This window comes from Pleurodeles waltl, chromosome 12, assembly GCF_031143425.1.
Source record: "Pleurodeles waltl isolate 20211129_DDA chromosome 12, aPleWal1.hap1.20221129, whole genome shotgun sequence".
NCBI lineage: Eukaryota > Metazoa > Chordata > Amphibia > Caudata > Salamandridae > Pleurodeles > Pleurodeles waltl.
This window is the reverse complement of record NC_090451.1, coordinates 176,355,882-176,379,113: the sequence shown is the minus strand read 5'-3', so window position 1 is coordinate 176,379,113 and position 23,232 is coordinate 176,355,882.

The following is a 23,232-nucleotide window of genomic DNA, read 5'->3' as shown; positions in this document are numbered from 1 at the left end:
GCCACCTCACCTATCAGCACCGCCCTCCCAGCAGCCCCTCAGCATTCGCCCCGTGCCTGCTCACCCAGGAGGGTGGACATCACCTTCGCCCCAGGCACCTCATGCCCTGTCCCTGTCACCCCTGCTGCCCTCAGTGAGGAGGCCATTGACCTCCTCAGGTCACTCACTGTTGGGCAGTCTACCATTGTGAATGCCATCCAGGGTGTAGAACGAGAGTTGCAACACGGTAATGCATTCCTGGAAGGCATTCATTCTGGTCAAGCTGTCCTTCAGCGAACCCTGCAATCTCTGGCCTCAGCAGGGATGGCAGCCATTGTCCCTGTGTCCAGCCTTCCCCCTCCAACTTCCTCCACCCAGACCCAATCCCTTGTACCCCAGCCCATCCCAAGTACACCATCAGACCAGCATGCACCCAAGTCAACACACACAAGTAGCTCAAGCAAACATAGGCACCACACACACCACAGGCACTCACACAAGCATCACACCCATACAGACACAGCAACATCCACTGTCTCCACTGTGTCCCCCTCCTCCTCTTCTCCCTCCTCCCTCCCAGTCTCGTCTACACACACACCTGCATGCACCACATATACAGGCACTAGGACTTGCACCAGGACACCCAGCACCACAAGCCGCTCACCTGCACTCACCACCTCCACTGCCATATACAGGTCCCCTGTGTCCTCTCCCAGTGTGTCTGTGACGCCCCCTCCCAAAGTACCCAAACGCCGGCAATCACTCACCCAACATCCATCCACCTCACGACAGCCTCCAGTACCTGCACCTGCACCCAAAACACCTAAAGTGACACCTCCTACAACCACCTCCTCTTCCTCCACTCCCAGACCCCCTCCAGCTACCCATCCCAGTGTCCGTCAGAAACTGTCCCTCTGTCAAATTGACCTTTTTGCCCCCACCCCCCCTCCAGTTCATCAGTCCCATCGTAGCGCCTCAGCCAAAAAGCCTCCAGTACCAGTGGTGCGTGCACCAGGTTTTTGGAGTGCCCCGTCCACCAGGGCAAGCAGTAGGACCCGTAGCCAAGGTACTGTCAGCCCACCCCCTGTAAAGGCTCTGAAATTGGAGAGTGGACGACGGGACCGTGTCAAGACTCCTGGTGGGACAAAAAGTGAAATGGGATCAAAGGCGATTGGTGAGTCATCTGTAACTCCAAAGAAGGTGGGGAAGGTCCGGAGGAAGTCTCCCCAACCTGTTGTGAGTGTCACGGCGGAGAAGTGCGCCATCATTTCCGGTGGTCCAGACACAACCGCCAGCACCGTCATTACTGGTCCAGAAACCACCGCCAGAGTCATAGCCCAGGAGGGCCCAAGTATTGTTACTGGTCAGGAGACCACCACCGGAGTCACAGCCCAGGAGGGCCCAAGTATCGTTACTAGTCAGGAGACCACCGCCGGAGTCACAGCCCAGGAGGGCCCAAGTATCGTTACTGGTCAGGAGACCACCGCCGGAGTCACAGCCCAGGAGGGTCCAAGTATCGTTACTGGTCAGGAGACCACCGCCGGAGTCACAGCCCAGGAGGGCCCAAGTATCGTTACTGGTCAGGAGACCACCGCCGGAGTCACAGCACAGGAGGGCCCAAGTATCGTTACTGGTCAGGAGACCACCGCCAGAGTCACAGCCCAGGAGGGCCCAAGTATCGTTACTGGTCAGGAGACCACTGCCAGAGTCATAGCCCAGGAGGGCCCAAGTATCATTACTGGTCAGGAGACCACCGCCACTGCCGGAGTCACAGCCCAGGAGGGCCCAAGTATCGTCACTGGTCAGGAGACCACCGCCACCTCCGGAGTCAGTGTCCAGGAGGGTCCAGAATCCCACAGCCCCGCTGGGCAATGATGGAACGTCAAGCCACACACCAACGTCCAGTGTGGAGTTCATCATGCCACACACCAACGTCCAGTATGGAGTTCGTCATGCCACACACCAATGTCCAGTGTGGAGTCCGTCATGCCACACACCAACGTCCAGTATGGAGTTCGTCATGCCACACACCAATGTCCATTGTGGAGTTCGTCATGCCACACACCAATATCCGTACCAGAACCGCCATGTCAAAGCACCGCTGAACAGGACAAAGACTGCCATGGTGAAGACCGCTGAACAAGGCCAAGACTGCCATGGCAAAGCACCGCTGAACAGGGCAAAGGCCACCATGGTGAAGACCGCTGAACAAGGCCCAAGACCGCCATGGCAAAGCACCGCTGAACAGGGCAAAGACCGCCATGGTGAAGACCGCTGAACAAGGCCAAGACCGCCATGTCAAAGTACAGCTGAACAGGCCAAAGACTGCCATGGTGAAGACCGCTGAACAAGGCCAAGACCGCCATGGCAAAGCACCGCTGAACAGGCCAAAGACTGCCATGGTGAAGACCGCTGAATAAGGCCAAGACCGCCATGGCAAAGCACCGCTGAACAGGGCAAAGACCGCCATGGTGAAGACCGCTGAACAGGCCAAAGACCGTGTGGGTATGAATAGTCCGGCACATCAGGCATCGTTCTCCCATGTGCAGCTGGGACTGTGACAGGACATGTACTTTCACGGGGAGACTCATCCAGTCTGGGCACCAGTCACACCCAGTACCAGTAGAGAACTGCATCTACTTGCAAAAATGTGGCTTTGCACTCCCCAGGATAATGCAGTGGGCAAACCACCCACTGTAGAGACTAGTGAGACTGTGGCTTTGCACTCCCCAGGATGGCACAGTGGGCAACCCACCCACTGAAAAGACTTGAGAGACTGTGGCTTTGCACTCCCCAGGATGGCACAGTGGGCAACCCACCCACTGAAAAGATTTGAGAGACTGTGGCATTGCACTCCCCAGGATGGCACAGTGGGCAACCCACCCACTGTAGAGACTTGTGAGACTGTGGCTTTGCACTCCCCAGGATGGCACAGTGGGCAACCCACCCACTGAAAAGACTTGAGAGACTGTGGCTTTGCACTCCCCAGGATGGCACAGTGGGCAACCCACCCACTGCAGAGACTTGTGAGACTGTGGCTTTGCACTCCCCAGGATGGCACAGTGGGCAACCCACCCACTGAAAAGACTTGAGAGACTGTGGCTTTGCACTCCCCAGGATACATCAATGGGCATGGAGCCCCGTCGTGGATCTGGCTTCGCATTCATGTGGCTGAGGTGCCCCCTCTTCCCTTCCCCCTGAGGTGCCTGTATTGTTTCTATCTGATGCCCCGGCAGTGTCCTCTCGGATTTTGGTCAGGTATCTATTGTGGGCCTCGCCCATGCATTTTTGGACTGTTTGTGCACGTACATTGTTGTGTACACATCTGCACTACTTCTTGTATTGTACATTTATTTTTGACAGATTTCGTGATATATATATCAGTATATTTTTTTATGAGTACTATATTGGCACAATACAAAGTTTGACCGCAATTTGCTTTGTGTTTCCATTCTTCCGGTGGGATTGTGGGTTGTTACTGTGATTTTTGTGACTGCATTGGTGCGTATGTGGTGATATGCGAGGGTGGGGGTGTTTGGTGGGTGTCCCCCTAACTTTTGCCTCCCCCTCCCCGTGTCGTAGGTGCAGTACTCACCGGTATGTTCTGCGCCTACGTCGCTGTTGGTCGTAGATGAGCAGGAATGCAAGGGCTGGGAGTATTCGTAGTTCCGGCTCCATGGTGTCCTCGTTCCTAGTGGGATGTGTTGAGGTGAGCGTTTTCCCATAGCAAAAGCTGTTTCCGCCGTGTTTTTATCCACGGTGAATCCGCCCCGGAAAAGGTGGCGGATTGGTGTGTTGTGATAGTGTGGACGATACATTGTCTTCCGCCTGTCTGTTGGCGGTGTCCGCCGTGCTGTTTGTCTGTACCGCCGTGGCGGGCGGTGTGTTAAAGTGGCTGTCTTAGTTGGCGGTTTCCGCCAGGGTCGTAATTCCCTTTTTTTGTCCGCCGGCCTGTTTGCGGTATTACCGCAGCTTTAACACTGTCCGCCAGGGTTATAATGACGCCCCATATGTTTTTTAAATGTGAGAGGACATATTGGAAAATGGGTTATTGGTAAGGGCAGGTAAGTACATACACTTAGCAATAGGCCACTAACCTCCACTTAGGTCCAGTTAGGTCTCAGTAAATTAAACCCAGCTCAACCCTTGGTAGCTTGGCAACGAGCGACAAGGCTTAACATAGGAGACAGAGTGAAAAGCATTCAAATATCACAAAACAGTAATTAAATAAAACACAGAAAAGAGTTTAAAAGTCCAAAATTAATTTATAAAAATAGATTATATTTTTATCTTTAAAATTACACAAAAACAAATAATATCGGATAAGAGGAACCAGAGATATGAATTTTTAAAGAATTATTGTTTTCTGGTGCCTAGAAACAAAAAGCGTCAATCTGGTCATCTGGTCGCACCTCGACCGGGGCAAAGTCTAAGTTGAAGGCCGACCACGATGGATCCCGGCTCCGCTACAGCCCGCGGGAGGCCTCGGTCAAAAGTTTACCTTAGGACTTAGTTGTTTTTCTGAAGATTTTATTCAGCGGGACGAACCTGCCAGTCCAATCCGACCTCATGGAACTCTTCCTTGGATACGTGTCGCGGGAGCCCTCGGTGGAGATTTTCAACTTCGGACTTAGTCGTTTTTTTTAGGTGAAAATCCTTCGACCGGGGTAAACCTGTATCTTGATCGGACGTCCTTGGAGCCCGCCTCGGATACGCTGGCTGGGAGGTCCCGGTCAACATCCTACGTTCGGACTTAGTCTATTTTTTGGAGATTTTCTTCACTGGGACGAACCTGCAAGTCAGGCCGGGTCGCAGTTGAGGCAAGCTGGCTAGAGTTGCCGCGGCTGGTCGGTCCCTGTATGTAGCTTTTTTCCAAAAGTTCTCCAAAGTTCTCCAAACTTCTGGATCTTCTTCCAGATGTTCCTTTAAGGGTCTTTTGGGGTCCACAGCTCACCCCAAGGTTCCAGAAGCTCTGAGATGATCCTTGGGGGTGTGGACTACAACTCCCAGAATGCACCTGGCACAAACTCCATTTTGGCCACTGGACAGTGGTCAGCTGGTTGGTTTCTTCAGGAGTTGGTGCAGGGGACTCTGGTTAGCAAATTTTCACCTGTAGCAAACAGGGAGTCCCTCCTTGAACCAGTTGTTGCCAGACAAAGTCCTTCTTGTGGTGAAGCCCAAGTGTGCAGCTGGTGCAGTCCTTCAGAGTGCAGGGCCCAGGTGCAGGCCAGGGGTCCAGCAGGGCAGTCCTTCTTCTTCTGTAGTTCTTCCTGGTAGGGATCTGGTAGGGAACTGAGGTGTCGGTGCAGGTCTGACTGTTTTATCACTGCTCCTGGGTGAAAAACAGGGGGGTCCTGGTTCTCCAATCAGGTGCAGGGCCCCTCGCCCTGTGATGACCACTTCCTGGGAAGTGTGGCAAAAATCAATACCAGGGAGCAACATTCCTCAAAAATCCATTATGGCTGAAAGTGATTTTTGGAGGCTACATCTGGCTGAGCCCACTCACTGGTGTGGCTAAAAATCCTAAACACACCCATCTCTTGCCCTCTCCTAATCTAATCAAGGGGGCAACTAATTGTCTGGGTTTGAAGGATATGAGGGTGTTGCTGGGTTGCTCCAAAGGTCCTTCTCTGCCTTTGAAGACAAGACTAGTTTGATAGCCCTCCCCCTTCCTGCTTCACCATCTGCTGAGGGGAGACCTCCTCCCCCAGGCACATCTCTTTGTGTGGAGCCAGGCCACTTCAGACCTCATCAAGGCAGCCTGGCCAGGCTGCCAGAGACCGGCCAACCAGAGCACAGCAGCAAAATCACTGCAGGGCTGAAGTTGGCAACTTTTCAGGTAAAGTTTAAAACTCTTTACCTGAACAAGTTATATTAAATCACACAACTGGAAGTTGTGGGAGTTATTATAATAATTAGTTTGATACCAAACTTCTGGTATCTGTTACTTAAGGGGACTTTTAAAATTAAAATAAAGTCTCCCCATTCAAGCCTGTGGATAGCATTCACTACAATGACGGAAAAACAAATTTGGCTGTTTTACCTCACCAGGGCTTATAAAACTATTTTTATAAGGTCCCTGCTTATGGTTACATGGCACCCAGCCCTAGGGGCACATAGGGCACACCTTAGGGGTGACTTATAAGGAAAAATAAGGTTGTTTAAGACTTTGGAACTACTTTTTATTCCAAAGTCGAATTTGCATGTTACTTTAATTTAAAAGCAGCCAGCAAGGCAGGCCTGCCTTTAAAATGACACTGGGCACCTTAGCAGTGCACCTATGGGGGCACTACCTATGCGGGGGTCCCTAAACCTCCATGCCCTACCATACACTAGGGACTTGTAGGTAGGTTGACTTAGCCAATTATAATTAGCCTAATCTGCATACTGATGTTACACAGAGCACAGTCCCTGGGACTGGTTAGCAGTACCCAGGGCACCATCAGAGTCAGGAAAACACTAGCAAAAAGTGGAAAATGGGGGCAAAAAGTTAGGGGGCCTCTGCAATCTACCCTGTTCTCTAACAGGTCACAAACCTGCTTTGTTGGAGACTTCATGCCCCAGGTTTGTTGCTGGCTGGAGGCGAGGAGAAGAGGAGGGCCCCTTGCAGAAATTATTTTAAGCATCACCATCTATCCCACAGCACAGGACATGCTCGGGCAAAGCTCATGCAAAGCCCGGGCCAAGGGCAGGCCGGTCTTCACCTGTCATCGTCAAGAAGAAGCTGTCCTAGGCCACACCCCTTGTTTTATTTTTATTCTTGGGTTCTGTACTCCCCTTATTCCAGTTCTGTGTGTGCTGCAGCTTGGGCCCTTTACTTCTTTCTTGTGACTGGCAGAGTTGTTTCCTATGAAACTGTTTTGTTAAGCTACTTAAGTTCCTACAAAGTATTTCCAAACAAGTGGAGCTCTTGTAACATCGGAATTTGGCCTACACCCAGTCCTTTTACTTTATATCATCACGAGGAAATAGAAAACTGCATTTGCCCAAACCCAGGCCCATGGCCATACAACTATGGACAGTTTTTTTAGCATGAGCGGTAGGTGTAATCTTGAAAGAGATGTAACCGGCCAAGAGCTGGCTTTCGCTCGTTGTTGAGTCAAACTACCCCTCAAGTCTTCAAACACAGGGAGACCTCAATTAATAGCCAGCTTTCACCTCGTGCAGACAGGGCTCCAGTGGATGCCCCAGCAGTTGCACGGGAGGAGGCCACTAACGTAGAAACCAGCCAGAGATCCCTTGGAGTTGGCCCTATGGCTTTGCTAAGAAAATAAGCCCAAATGATTGGCCGTGTAAGCCAGACAGTCAAATGATTTCCACCCAGGTGATGATGACACCTATTTGCAATTTTTATCTGATGTAGCTTTTTCAAACATACTTAGTGAAAGGCTTAGTATCCTTTTGGAGTCAAAATTGTGCTGAGTTATGGATCTCCTAGTTGTAATTGAAAAATATCTGAATAACTATGGAGAGGGACATGTGTTAAGGCCTGCTAGGCAGATATCTTGCAATAAACTCATGCCAAATACCCCGGTTACCCAGATTTCCCCACAAATGCTAACCTTAGTGGCTCTGAGTCAAGGCCCTCTGGTCATATTTCTGATGCTATTAGCCATGAAGGTGATAGTATACTTCTGCCAGAACATGGCTATTCATCCACAATTGCTAACCAGACCTGACCAGAGCCTCTCCCAGTGAACCATTTACCAGCAGTATCTTGTCCATATGTGGAAATTTTGGCCAATGTTTCCCAGTTTCACCTCCGGAGCGATAAAATCTCTGCCCCAGCTAAAAAATAAGGTGCCCCATTGGCTCCAAACTAATGTTAAATGTAATATCCACCTCTACAATGAAATTCTTTCGGTACTCAGAGTTCGGGGGTGGGCCCTTTGCCTAGGAAGATTGAGGGTGACTGCAAAATTGTCAGTTTTTGGCAGCCTGAAATGGTGGGTGAAATTATGCCCCAAGCCAGGGTAGCAGCACTAAAGCCTGGTCCAGTAAAGGTGTTACCCATTGGCGTTTTCTACGAATATTTGGACCTTCTTCACCCTCCCATGTTCCATAAAATGGTTCAGTTTTTCTGCTGTATCTTGGTGATCAATTTCTATCTTTGAACAGGTTTATGGCCCTGTCTGGTTTGGAGGAAAATTACTAACAATGTGGCAAGGAGCATGGCCATAATAATGAATTGGTCCCACTTCTTTTCCCTGAGATTGGCAGTTTAAATCCACAGCTCATGCAGTCCCCTTTCCCAGAGCCTTATTTGGTTTTTAATTAATGAGGAGGGGACCACATGGCTCCCCTCCCGAGCCTTGTTAGGCCCTAGGGACCCCTTCCCTAGGGTCATTACTAAAATTTAAGACGGGGTCACATTGCCACTTTCCCTGTGCATGTGGACCACATCCCCCAAGGCCAATACTAAAGTTAAATGAGAGGAATACCACTCAAACCTCTTCACTGAGCCGTGTAAGGCCCATGAGCTGTTTTTTTAATTAAAGAGGAGAAGTGCCACGTGCCCCCCTTCCCTAGCCTTATTAGGGCCTGGGGACCCCTTAAAGGGGGAGGAGGGCCACAAGCACCGCTCCCTGATACTTGTTGAACACTGGGGATCCCATCCCCAAGGAAGAGGGCCACTTGGCCCTGCTCCCCGAACTTTGTTAGGCCCTGTGGACCTCACCTCCCCAGGGCCATTTCTAAAATTAAAGAAGAGTGGGGCTCTTCAGCTCCCTTTCCCTGTGCCTTTTAACTGCTCCATGGACCCCATCTCCCGAGGTCCACATCAATAAAGTTGGATGCCCTGGTGCCTACCCAGAGTACCCTCCATACGTTTGTTGGGAAGTATGGGGAGCCCTACAGTCCTAACCATCTCACTTTATGCAGTGGGAACCGGCATTGCTTCCTTCCAGAGGGAGCAGCTACTAAATCTGCTCCCTCTGAGTGGGAGAAATGTTCTGTTCTGTTACCCTGCCTGCATCTGTGCAGGCAGGGAAACAGATACAAAGTCTGCTCCCAGCTGGTGAGAGCATTTTCAAAGCTCCCATATGCTAGAAGCAACCTTTGTGCTTGCTCTCACTTGGCAGGAGATTACAAAATGCACCCGCCAAGCAGGAGCAAACACAGGTTTCCCTGCCCGTGCCTTTAACGGCAGCCAGACTGTTATGTTCTGGGGAAGGGATCCCCAGACACAGCTAGTGAGCCAGCCCAAGCTTATAGTGTGCTCAGGGATCCTGAATGGCTCAGGGAGGGGGGCCATATGGTTCACTCCATTTTGGTCACTTTATCGCTCCAGGCGATGGGGCTCCTGGGTCCTTTAAAGGCTCGAGGAGGGGGGCCGTGAAGCTCCCCTCCCCATTTGAGTATATTCAGATGGGGGTGGGCTCATCAGGGCCTCCCTTTGCATGCAAATTCCAGCCCAGAGTACTGTAATGGCAGCCAGCAACACTTTTCTGATATGGCTGTCACACAATTGGAGCACTTGTTCCTGCTGGAGTCTGAGTCCCACAGAAGCGAGATGGCCCAAACAAAAAAACACTCCCTGGGCCAATCAGAATGCTCTACTTTTAAATTGGTGTTCTTGCAAGAAGCTCTCAAGCTGCTCGCAGAACCAACCATCCACATATACAATGTGTGGATCAAGATCTAGTTTCCTTCTAAATTTGGTGTAATTCTGTTTAGTAGTTTTTTGCTGCAGCCCTTCTTAAAGAAGTCTATGGAAAATGCATGGGAATTTTGCATTTGGGACCCTCGTTTTTCTCTACCAACGCTTCACTGATCACCCAGACACTTTCCATGCTCAAAACTAGTTAAAAAGTAGCAACGTTTTTTAAAGTTTCATGGAGATTTGGCAAACTGTGCCAATGTAATTAGCAACACCAAAAACGCTTTTCACTGACAAAGGCCAAGTGCCAAAACATGTCTGTCTTTTTGTGTGTGGCAATAAACAAGACGAAACATTGTCCCAGATTGCCTACCAATTGTTCCCAGGAGGGAGCTGAAAAGATTGATACATATATATATATATATATATATATACAAAGGTTACAGGGGCGTCACAGTTAAGTTCTGAATTTACTTGTACAAAACCATCAAAATTCAGCATTTATAGTTAGAGTTCTTTCAAGTAACTGCAACTTGTTCACTAAGGTAACTAGAACTTGCACCCTTTCCAGGCAATTTTATTGCAAGTGTTGCAGTGACAATGTCAAAGATGCCATAGAGGATGTCATCAATGATATAATATATGGAGTAATTAGCTGCGCATGAGTTATAGTTACCTTAGGGCGCAAGCTATAGTTACTTGAAAGAACTCTAAAAATAACTGATGAATTTTTATGGTTTTGTAAAAGTAAATTTAGAACCTAACTATAACATTTTTAGTGTAAAGTAATTTTAATTACTTTACATCATTCCAACCCTTGCCATGCATTGCCTTCGGCTGCAGCCAGGCCTTGCAGCTAAGCTCTTATAAACACCAAACCACATGCCAAGCACTGCCTTTGGACGTGTGTAGCGCAGGTTGGTCACAGGGACTGTCTCTCTCAGTGGATCTGTGAGTGGGTGCATGAGAGTTTGAGTGGGTCTGAAGGTGGGTGAGGAGTTCATGAGTGGGTATGAGTGGGTGCATGAGTGTGTGAGTGTGTGTTATCAATGGGCATATGAGTCTCTGAGTGAATGTATGAGTGAATCAATTACTGAATGAATGAGTGAGGTTTTTCTTTCACATTTTTTCATATTGGGGAATATTTTACAAATAATTTGTGAAAATTCCTGAATTTTCATGAATATCGTGCATGGTGATGCAAAATTATTTTAAACCCATCATTTGCCCCTAAAACATACCTATATCACATCCCTGGGGTCAGGGTACCTTCAACCTGACCCCTTATGCCACTTGCAGTTAGGATTTTCATCTCTAGGGACCATGTCCTGAGAAATAAAAGGGTGGCTGTAACTCTCTAGTCAGATTGCGGTTAGCCAATTACAGTGTTTTCTTTTGCATGCAAATTCATGAAAATTCATGGATTTCTGTGAAATATTCACAAAATAATCATGAAGTCACTGCAACCAAATATATTAAAATTTTGATTTCCCTAAATTTCTCAAAAACTACTGAACAGATTTACAACAAATAAGCAAAAGCACAAACTGCATACCGAAAGCTAGCTTTCTGCCACATAAATTCCATCCAGTGGTTTGGGCTGTAGTCATGTTTAGAGGTCAGGCACACTTTTTTTGAAAAATGTTGTGAAGATTCGTCACATGGCGCCAAAGATATAGGAAAGTCAAAAAATGCTTTTTCTACGGAAACATTGTCCTATCTATAACTACCTAGTGGCAACCGCCAGTAGGTTTTATATATATATATATATATATATATATATATATGCATTTATTTTCACTTAAAAAGCTAAATGTTACAGAGATGTTATTGTTAGGCTCTACTGTATTGTAAACGTACAAAACCATAGAAATTCACCTGTTATAGTTAAGAGTTATCTCAAGTTACTATAACTCATGCCCTAAGGTAACTATAACTCACACCCAGCCATGCACAGTTTTTCATCAAACATTTTACTTCCTTGTTGAAGATTTGGCAGCCAATCAGATCTCAGCACGATCTGAAGGGGTCGCAAATCCTTAGTGCCTCTATATATAAACATTTTTATTTTCTTTAATTTCTCTAAAGCTACTCAACAGATTTATGGCAAATAACAAAAAGATTGCTTTCTGGACCAACACCTATCATTCTCCCAAAGTTGGTGTAATTCTGTTCAGTGGTTTTGGCACTATCGCTGTTCAAAATACCTATAGAAGAATGGATGGGGAAAATGCATTTTGGAACAGTCCCTTTTTCTCTGTCCCTGTTTGAAGGATCACCCAAAGCTTTGCAGACAACAGCCTGACATGACCGGTGAATTATTTTGAAAAAATTATTAGATTCTTCAACTGGCGACAAAGATATAGGCAAGTGAAAAAACGTTTTTTCTATAAAAAACTAGGTCCTAAAAATAACTACCTAGACAGGGCCAATGGCCAAAACCCACTGCACATGGCCTAATGCCATGTGAGGCACGGGTTGAGTGGTTGTAGGGGGTGGTCTTGGTCCAGAAAGAGGCCCTTTTGATATTTGGTGTAAATCCATTCGGTAGTTTTAGGGAAAATAAGGAAAATCCAAATTTATACATATAGAACACAAAGGATTTGTGACTCCTTCTGATCTCATGCTGAGATCTCATTAGCTGCAAACACTTCAACAAGGAAGTGTTGGCAGCCATGTTGGGACTCTGCTTCAGCCGTGTCACAGAAAAAAGTGTAAAAAAAGACAAAAGGCGCCAGGATAGGGTCACAGTGACTCCCCACAGCCTGGGCACTGCCACCACCTGGGGGTAAAAACATTATGTGTGCCCGACCCCGTGCAACACTGGGGTCCACCACCACCCCAGGGCTTTAATGAAATGTAATGCAGTGGCCATGTGCCCCCCCAGAGCCCCCGGGTCCACCACCTGTCTAGGGCATAAATGTAATTCAATGCGGGAGGGGCAGCCCCTTGCATCCCTGGGGACCACCACCACCCTAGGGCACTATAGATAAACAATACTAGGGGGCTGCATAGCCCCCTGCAGCCCTGGAGACCACTACCTCCCCGGGGCTAAAATAAAAAATTGAAGGTGGGCCATTTCGGACCCCTACAGCCCCAGAGACCACCACCTCCCCAGTGATATGCTTGTTGGAGGGGGAGGCCTACAGCCGTCTTCAAGGCGGCACTGATGGCCCTTGGGATGGCCACCCCCAGGCCAGCTCCTGCTATGTCCCAGGGTTACACCCTGGCAGAAAGCTAGCTTTCGGTATGCAAATTATGCTTTTGCTTATATGGGGTAAATCCGTTCAGTAGTTTTTGAGAAATTTAGGGAAATTCAAATTGGAATATCTCTGGCTGCGAAGTATTTGCGGACAAAGACGAGCTCGTGCAGGGAAATGCACATCCCTGGTAGGCTGCCAACACTCCAAACCAGGAAGTGTTGTCAGCCATCTTGGGACTCTGCATGAACCGAGTCCCAGAAAAAAAGTTTAAAAAAAAGAAAAGGGGCCAGGGTAGGGACACCCTGACCCCTTAGCACTGATGGGGGTTCCCAGAGGGACCCCCAGGAGCAAAAAAACATTTTTAAAATGATGTTTGTGCTGAGAATTCGCGATATTTGCTAATTCACAGCAACAAAATGTAAAAAGAAACAAGCACAGGCTCCTGCGCTTGTTTTTTTTTTATAGGGCCCCAGTTGGGCCATGTCCCAGGGGCATTAAACATTTTGTGTTGGGGGGACTCCCAGCCCTCCCCAGCCCCAGGGGCCACCACCTCCCAGGAGCTTTCTTTTTTAAAAATGGGGGAGGGCCTCTGCCCCCACCCTTCTACTGCCCTGGGGACTGCCACCTCCACAGGGATGTGTTCATTATAAACCGTGGGGGGGCCACCTCCCGCACCCCAGGGCCCACCAATCCTAGGGAAAAAGATAATTTATTTGCAGGGCCACACTGCCCCTGCTGTCCCGGGGACTACAACCCCCCAGGGCTATTCTCATTGGAGGGGGGCTCCACTGCCCCCCTTGTGGAGTTTCTGATGGCCCTGGGAACCCCCTCCCCAGGGCTGGCTCATGCCATGTCCCTGGGTGCCCTCCCCGAGACATAGCTGTTTGCTGTGGCTTAGCTGCAGCTCTGCAGCTACAGGCAAGCCACAGCAAACACTTTGGGTTTTGAAAGCAGGACCTGTAAAGAAGGTTCTGCTGTCAAATTTTGAAGCTTTCATCTCTGTCCTCTCCTAGCATGCAGGGGGCAGAGATAAAATGTTTCAGCAAGCATGGAGCTGCTGTCAAATCAGCTCTGTGCTTGCTGAAGCAAAGGCACTGCGTGGGAAGCCTCAAGACGTCTCCCACTGTGCCAGGTAACCCGTAAAGGGCTTTTTATTTAAATATAAAAATATTTAAAAAACAAGATAAATAAGGAGGGTCCCCTCGCAGTCCCAGGTAGCCCATAAAGGGCTTAAAAAAAACTTTTAAAAAAAAAACATAGCTTAGTGTGAAGGTCGCAGAACCTTCACACTGAGCTTTGGGGGATCGAGTCCAGCAGGACTCATTTCTATTTTTTTTTATTATTATATTTGAAAAAAATCCATATTTTATTTTAAATTTGAGACACATAACTCATTCTAAGTATATCAGACATCAAAGCCTAAAAAACTCTATCCCTCTCTCCCCCTCACTTTCTTTTGCTCTCTCTCTCTGTCTCTCAATCAATTCTTCCACTCACAGACCCACTCAGCCACTCATGCACTCACTCACAGAGCAACTCAGACCCTTATGCACTCACTCACAACCCCAGTCAGAACCTCACACACCCACACAGACCCACCAAGACCCACTCAGTCACTTATGCACCCACTCACACACCCATTCAGACCATCACACACCCACTCAGAGACCCACTGAATCCCAGATGCACCCACTTACAGACTTGCGCACATACTAACACACCCATTAAAACATTGATGTATGCACTCTCACACCCAGACAGACACTCTGATAGCCACTCTTACCTCCAGATACAGCCTCTTACATCTATTCTCACACTCAGAGAGGCTGCAGCCAACTTCTGCTGTGCATGCGCAAAGGGCCCTTGCATGCAGCCCCTACTGCAGAAGGAGAAGACTGTGCACGGTGCAAGGTTGGGTGCTTATAGGGGGTTAGCCTCAGGGCCTAGCCAGATGGACGTGCGTTGCGGTGTTTGGATTCACGTATTGCAATGTAAATTGCTATGCGTTAAAAAAAACCATAGAAATTCACTAAAAAAACAATGATTACAGGGATGTTATAGTTAGGTTTTGAATTTACTCATACAAAACCATAGAAATTCAGCAGTTATAGTTAGAGTTCTTTTAAGTAACTATAACTCGTGCCATAAGGTAACTACAACTCACACCCTTCCTATGCACAGTTTTCTTATCAATACGTTTATTGCAAATGTTGCAGTGATAATATCAAGGATGCCATACAAGATCTCATCAGTGATATAATATGTGGAGTAATTAGCTATGCATGGTGAAGGCGTGAGTTATAGTTACCTCAGGCCATGAGTTATAGTTACTTAAAAGAACTTTAAATATAATTGCTGAATTTCTATGTTTTTTTACGAGTAAATTCAGAACTTAACTATAACGTCCATTAACCTTTGTTTTTTCCAGTGAATATATATATCCAACTTTTTAGAGGGACAAGTGGCGTTTAGCCACACGAGATTGTACAATAACATATATTATTATATATATATATATATATACATATATATATATAGATATAATATATATATATATATATATAGCTAGATAGATATATAGATATATGCAATCACCAAATGAAAATGCGGCACTCCAAGAACCACTAGACACCAGGGAGTTTTTTTTGTTTTCGTGAATTTCACGCAAGGGGAGCGACCCCTTAGGCAAGGGTCGCTCCCCTGGGGGGGGGGAATTATTTTAGGCCATTTCTGCCCCCCTGGGGGGTAGATCAGCCTATTTTGATTAGGCCGAAACCACTAGGCACGGGGATGTTTTTTTTTGTTTGTTTTACAGATGGGGAGCGACCCTTTGGACAAGGGTCGCTCCCCTGGAGGGGAAAATTGTATTTAGGCCATAGATCGGCCATTTTTTGCTACGCCAATCTGCCCCCAAGGGGGGAAGCAACCACTAGGCACCGGGGATTTTTTTTTGGCGCCAATGTCACGCAGGGGGAGCGAGCCCGTAGGCAAGGGTCGCTCCCGGGGGGGGTTCGGGGGGCGAATTTATTTTAGCCAATTTCTGCCCTCCCTGGGGGCAGATCAGCCTATTATTAGGCCAATCTGCCCCCGGTGGGGGGGGGCAGACACCTCTAGGTGCCAGGGCAAATTTTTTTTGGTGTTTTTTTTTTGTTGTTTGTTTGTTTTTTTAGAGATGTGAGCGACCCATTAGGCAGGGGTCGCTCCAGTGGGGGGCAAATTGTATTTAGACCATTTCTGCCCCCCTTGGGGGCAGATTGGCTGATTTTAGGTCAATCTGCCCCCAAGGGGGCAGAAACCACTAGGCACCAGGGATTTTTCCTTTTGCGCCAATGTCACACGGGGGGAGCGATCCCGTAGGCAAGGGTCGCTCCCAGGGGGGGGGGGCAAATTTATTTTAGGCCATTTCTGCCTCCCCTGGGGCCGGCTGAGCTAGAGGCCAAAATCCCCAGGTAGGCACTTTGCAAAAAACACCTCTGTTTTCTGTGAAAAAAAGTAATGTGTCCACGTTGTGTTTTGGGCCATTTCCTTTCGTGGCCGCTAGGCCTACCCACACAAGTGAGGTACCATTTTTATTGAGAGACTAAGGGGAACACTGGGTGGAAGGAAATTTGTGTCTCCTCTCAGATTCCAGAACTTTCTGTCACCGAAATGAGAGGAAAAAGTGTTTTTTGGCCAAATTTTGATGTTTGCAAAGGATTCTGGGTAACAGAACCTGGTCAGAGCCCCACAAGTCACCCATCTTGGATTCCCCTGGGTTACTAGTTTTCAAAAATGTGCTGGTTTGCTAGGTTTCCCCAGGTGCCGGCTGAGCTAGAGGCCAAAACCACAGGTAGGCACTGTTTTCTATGAAAAAATATGATGTGTCCACGCTGTGTTTTGGGCCATTTCCTTTTCCTGGGCGCTAGGCCTACCCACACAAGTGAGGTACCATTTTTATCGGGAGACTTGGGGGAATGCTGTGTGGAATTGAAATTTGTGGATCCTCTCAGATTCCACAACTTTCTGTCACCGAAATGAGTGGAAAACGTGTTGTTTTAGCCAAATTTTGAGGTTTGCAAAGGATTCTGGGTAACAGAACCTGGTCAGAGCCCCACAAGTCACCCCATCTTGGATTCCCCTAGGTCTCTAATTTTCAAAAATGCACAGGTTTGGTAGGTTTTCCTAGGTGCCGGCTGAGCTAGAGGCCAAAATCCACAGGTAGGCACTTTGCAAATAACACCTCTGTTTTCTTTAAAAAAATGTGATGTGTCCACGTAGCGTTTTGGGGCATTTCGTGTCACGGGCGCTAGGCCTACCCACACAAGTGAGGTATCATTTTTATCGGGAGACTTGGGGGAACGCTGGGTGGAAGGAAATTTGTGGCTCCTCTCTGATTCCAGAACTTTCTGTCACCAAAATGTGAGGAAAATGTGTTTTTTTTAGCCAAATGTTGAGGTTTGCAAAGGATTCCGGGTAACAGAACCTGCTCAGAGCCCCACAAGTCACCCCATCTTGGATTCCCCTAGGTCTCTAGTTTTCAAAAATGCACAGGTTTGGTAGGTTCCCTAGGTGCCGGCTGTGCTAGAGGCCAAAATCTACAGGTAGGCACTTTGCAAAAAACACCTCTGTTTTCTTTCAAAAAATGTGATGTGTCCACGTTGCGTTTTGGGGCGTTTCCTGTCGCGGGCGCTAGGCCTACCCACACAAGTGAGGTATCATTTTTATCGGGAGACTTGGGGGAAAATAGATTAGCAAAACAAGTGTTATTGCCTCTTGTCTTTCTCTACATTTTTTGATTCCAAATATGAGAGAGTGTGTAAAAAAGACATCTATTTGAGAAATGCCCTGTAATTCACATGCTAGTATGGTCACCCCGGAATTCAGAGATGTGCAAATAGCCACTGCTCCTCAACACCTTATCTTGTGCCCATTTTGGAAATACAAAGGTTTTCTTGATAGCTATTTTTCACTCTTTATATTTCAGCAAATGATTTGCTGTATACCCGGTATTGAATGAAAACGCACTGCAGGGTGCAGCTCATTTATTGGCTCTGAGTACCTATGGTTCATGATGAACCTACAAGCCCTATATATCCCTGCAACCAGAGGAGTCCAGCAGACGTAACGGTATATTGCTTTCGAAAATCTGACATTGCAGGAAAAACTTACAGAGTTAAACGTAGAGATAAATTGCTGTTTTTTTCACCTCAGTTTCAATATTTTTCTTTTTCAGTTGTTATTTTCTGTAGGAAACCCTTTTAGGATCTACACAAATGACCCCTTGCTAAATTCAGAATGTTGTCTACTTTTCAGAAATGTTTAGGTTTCTGGGATCCAGCATTGGTTTCATGCCAATTTCTGTCACTGACTGTAAGGAGGCTGAAAGCACAAAAAATTGTAAAAATGGGGTATGTCCCTGTAAAATGCCAAATTTGTGTTGAAAATTGGGTTTTCTGATTCGAGTCTGCCTGTTCCTGAAAGCTGGGAAGCTGGTGATTTTAGTGGAGCAAACCCTTTGTTGATGCCATTTTCAGGGAAAAAAACACAAGCCTTCTTCTGCAGCCACTTTTTCCAATTTGTTTGAAAAAAACAAAATTTTCACTGTATTTTGGCTAATTTCTTGGCCTCCTTCAGGGGAACCCACAATGTCTGGGCACCTCTAGAATCCCTAGGATGTTGGAAAAGAAGGAAGCACATTTGGCTTGGCTAGCTTATGTGGACAAAAAGTTATGAGGGCCTAAGCGCAAACTGCCCCAAATAGCCAAAAAAAGGCCTGGCACAGGAGGGGGAAAAGGCCTGGCAGCGAAGGGGTTAAATAATCATCAGAGTGAAAAATAAACATCACCAACAGCCTGGTGCTAATTGCTGCCAAATTATGACCATGGCGGTGATACCTTCCATAGACAGCCAATGTACCACACCAACCGCCAGGGTGTTAACACCATTGACCACGGAGGTAGCCATCTAAAGCCAGGCGGACGTCAAGGTACTGCCCACCATATTATGACATAGCAAACCACCAGGATTTCCAGGGAGGTACCAACGCCATCAAAAGGCTGGCAGAAACACAGTACAGAAAATGAAAGACTCACCATCAAGGACACAGAGGACTCCGCAGCCACCATGGAACCGGAACTCAAAGTCTTCCCGATGCTCTCCCACGCCATGGCCATCCTGGATCACCAATGCCGATGAAGACGTTGACGGTGAGTACAGCTGCGTAGCACACAGGGAAGGGAGGGAAGAAAAGTAGAGTGACACACACACGCACAACACACACCATTCACACACCTACCATACACAGAACCAGCTGCAGAGTAAAACGACTGTCACATGACCCACTAGCAAATAATGCAAGGACAACAATTCAGTAGTACGAACACTTTAATTTGTTGCCAACAGCTACCATAATGAATCATGACATGAAAATGCAGGCATCAATGTCCAGATTGGGCCAATGGCCAGTCCAAAGTACCAAAGGGCTACATGTCCACAGGGAATATCCCAATGCCCAACTTGATTGCTGACAAATTCAGGACTCCACTGTTCAGGGGCATCATGTTGGAAATGGGCAGGCACCACAGCTTGAGTGGGTAACATGCCCACTGGTTCTGGATGTGGCTCTTTGCCCAACAGTCTTTGGAGGGGAGTGAAAGGCCACAGTCTCTGGAGTGGGTAACATGCCCACTAGGTCTGGAGGGGGCTCCTTGCCCAACAGTCTCTGGAGGGGATTGAAAGGCCACAGTCTCTGGATTGGGTATCATGCCCATTGACTCTGGAGGGGGCTCCTTGCCCAACAGTCTCTGGAGTGTGGACTACATGCCCTCAGCTGGTGGAGGGGGTCCCTTGCCCTCTGCTGGTGAAGGGGGCTCTTTGGGGTCCACTACTGGTTGTGGGGGCTCCTTCGGTTCCTCTGCTGGTTGTGGGGGCTCCTTGCTCTCTGCTGGTGGAGGGAGCTCCTTGCCCTCTGCTGGTGAAGGGGGCTCTGTGGGTTCCACTGCTGGATGTGGGGGCTCCTTGGGTTCCACTGCTGGTTGTGGGGGCTCCCTGCCCTCTGCTGGTGGAGGGGGCTTCTTGGCTTTCTTTGGTGGTGCAGGGGTATGCCTGGCTTTCTTTGCTGGTGGAGGGGTATCCTTGGCTTTCTTTGGTAGTGGAGGGGGATCCTTGTGTTCCCTCTTGTGACGGGTCCCCTTGGCCTTTGTCATGTGATTTGTGTCCTTGCCTCCAGGTCTAGGAGGTGCCTCCACTGACCCATTCCCTCTGACCCTTACGTTTCACCACCCTAGTCCTCCTTTTCTGAGGTTGAGGTGTGAACTTACTAGGAGTGGCTGCTGTTACACTCAGGGGCCCCTTTGTGTCAGCAGCTGACTTTTTGGTGGGACCAGTGGCAGACTGTTTTGCTGAGGTGCTGAGCTCGGTCGTTAGGACCCTGCACTTACCGGCAGGACAGGGGGCGAAGGGGGAGGGAAGAGGTCAAGATGGACAAGGAAAAGCTTCTTAGGGATGTTGGGGTGAGATGTGGGAGGAAGAATGGGAGTGGAGGTAGAGGGAGTGGTTGTAGGAGGTGTACGTCTGCTGGACTTGGGTGCAGGTGCATGGACACTGCGTGTGTGAGGTGGATGGCTGTTGGGTGTCTGAGTGTCAGTGTTTTTGTCTCTTAGGAGGGGGCAGACAGGGTGGGAGAGGACAAACAGGACAATATAGAGGTATGTTGTGGAGGTGTCTGAAAGTGAGGTGGGTGTGCTGCATGATGTGGTGATGGTGGCTGTTGCTGCAGTGCATGCAGGTGTGAGTGCAGATGTGACTGTGAGGGAAGAGGAGGAGTGGAGACAGTGGAGGCAGTGGATGTTGTGTGTGCAACTGTCTGTTGGTTGTGTGAGTGCTTGTGGCTTGAAGTTTGGTGCTTGTGTTTGTCTGTGCTATTATTGTGTGATGTTTTATGTGCATGCTTGTCTGTATGTGTGCATGGGATGTGTTGGTGTTGAAGAGACTGGGACTGGGAAGTGGTAGTTGGAGGGGGGACGGTAGGGCCAGGTTAATTAGCTGCCATTCCAAGCCTGAAACGATCTCCGTAGGGCCACCAACCCACCATGGATGCCATCCAGATAGGCATTGCATTGCTGCATCTAGGATGCCAGCCTCTGAATGGCATTCACTATGGTTGACTGCCCTTCAGAGATGGATCTTAGGAGGTCAATAGCCTCCTCACTGAGGGCAGCAGGGCTCAGTGAGGCGGGGCCTGAGGTGCCTGGGGTGAAGTAGATGCCCACCTTCCTGGGTGAGCAGGCACGGGCAACTCGGTGGTGGGCTCCTGGGAGGGCGGTGCTGATACGGGAGTGGTGGCTGTACCTGTTGCTGGGGTGGTTCTAGCGGTGTCCGCCATCACCAGAGAGCTCCCATCGGAGGAGAAATCAGAATCAGTGTTGTCACATCTGGTCCCCGCCGTGTCACCCTCTCTCCCACTGGTCCCCTCGGCGTCGGTGGACTCTGCCTCCTGGGTCCCGTGGGCCAGTGTTGTCCAACCTTTTTATCGCCGCGGACCGGTGAATGTTTGATCATTTTTCCGTGTCCCGCTTGTCCCATTGTGTGACAAGCGGGCCACGGAAAAATTATCAAACATTTACCGCCTGCCACAGTAGGGCGGCCCGGTGCCGTTTGATCCACGGACCGGCACCGGTCCGCGGCCCGGGGGTTGGGGAACACTGCCGTGGGCTGCAGCTCCCTCAATCACCAGTGCCCCTACTTCTCCACTAGATGATGCTAATGCACACATGGGTAGGATGACAGAAGAAAATAAGGGGAGAGACAGAAAGGGAGCACTGGGTGTATTACAGCACCAACACCACAGATGGCATACACAATACCATCACACACAGGGATCAAGATTGAGCACCATGCACTGCACCGGCATTCCATTGGCTAGGTACTACAGCAAGATGAGAGCCAACCACTGCCATCTGCACCCCACCTGGGACCTACTAACCCCAGTCTGACATGGAATGCCACCTAGTTAGCTAATAAGATTTTGACATTCACCCATTTACCCTGAGCTGGACCACGTAGCAATGTACAAGCTGGCATGAAGGGGCATCCACTTACTGTAACCCCCCACCAGCATCCTATGCCAGGGAACAAAGATGGGTGTTAAACACACTGTACTCACCCCCTTGTGGCTGCTGTGCTGCCCTTAAGCGCCCATCCTGCTCTGGGTAGGCTTCCACTAGTATGTGGGCCAACAGGGGGGTCAGGTTCCCAACAGGCAACCCTCACTCATTGGGAGGCCATCCCCAGCTGGGCCTCCGTGGTGTTCCACCCCATCATCTCAGGTCCTCCCACCATTTCCTGCAGTGTGTTTCCGCCTGCTATAGACCTCTAGGGTCTGCACATCCTTGGCGATGGCACGCCACAATCCCTTCTTATGATGGGCGCTGACCTGCAGAGGAAACACAGACAGGAGGACACCATCAACCATACAATCCAGCCTGTCACACATATGGCCCAAAAATACCATTTCCCCTCAAATGGCACACAGATCACCCAGAGCCCTGCGTGTACACTACCGCCATACCTCAAACCCAAATGAAACACTGCCAGCACACACACATCTCTATGCAACTTTGCCACATGCATCGTCCCCATGGTGTACTCACCTGTTGGTCTGGAGGCCCATACAGCTGTTCATACAGGGGTAGGACCCCATTCACCAGGCGCTCCAACTCCTCTGAAATGAAGGCATGGGCCATTTCCCCTGTCACACGGGCCATGGCATGCTCCAGACACAGGTCACAGCAGCACAAGCAGTGGATGTGTTGTTCTGTGGAAAGTCAGGAATCAAGTAGGGTTATAGTCAGAAAATGGTGGTTGCGTTCACGGCGGTGTACACCATCACCGCCATCTGTTATCCTCATTGGACAATGTATTCCATAGAGCCCCATTTAAGCCAATGAGGAATAGCATGGCGGTGCAAGACCGCCTTCAGCCATGATGTCCAATGCTTGCGGAGTTATATCACCTTCACCTGTCCCTGCATACAGGACAGGCGGTAGCCATTTTATGGTGCAGGTCAACATTCTGAAATTGAAAACTGCGTTATTGCTGTCAATTGTACATACATTGCCATTTCCATAGTTCAGCTCCATTGCTCAGCTTGTCACTTCCTTCTCACTCTTGTGTCCCTTAGGTACCTACAACTGTGGAGGAATAGGAGGAGAAGGAGGCAAGCCCCTGTGTACAGACCCGTTGTGAACTTGGCTACACTGGTGGACAGGCACATTTTACTCACCTATAAAGTAGACAGGGCCACAATCACAGAGCTGTGTGCACAATTGGAGCCTGATCTGATATCTGACATCAGTCAACCCACTGGGATTCCCCCTCTTGTACAGGTCCTATCAGTGCTCGATTTCCTGACAACTGGCTCTTTCCAAGTGACAGTGGGCTTGGATGCAGGATTGTCACAGCCAAAGTTCTCAA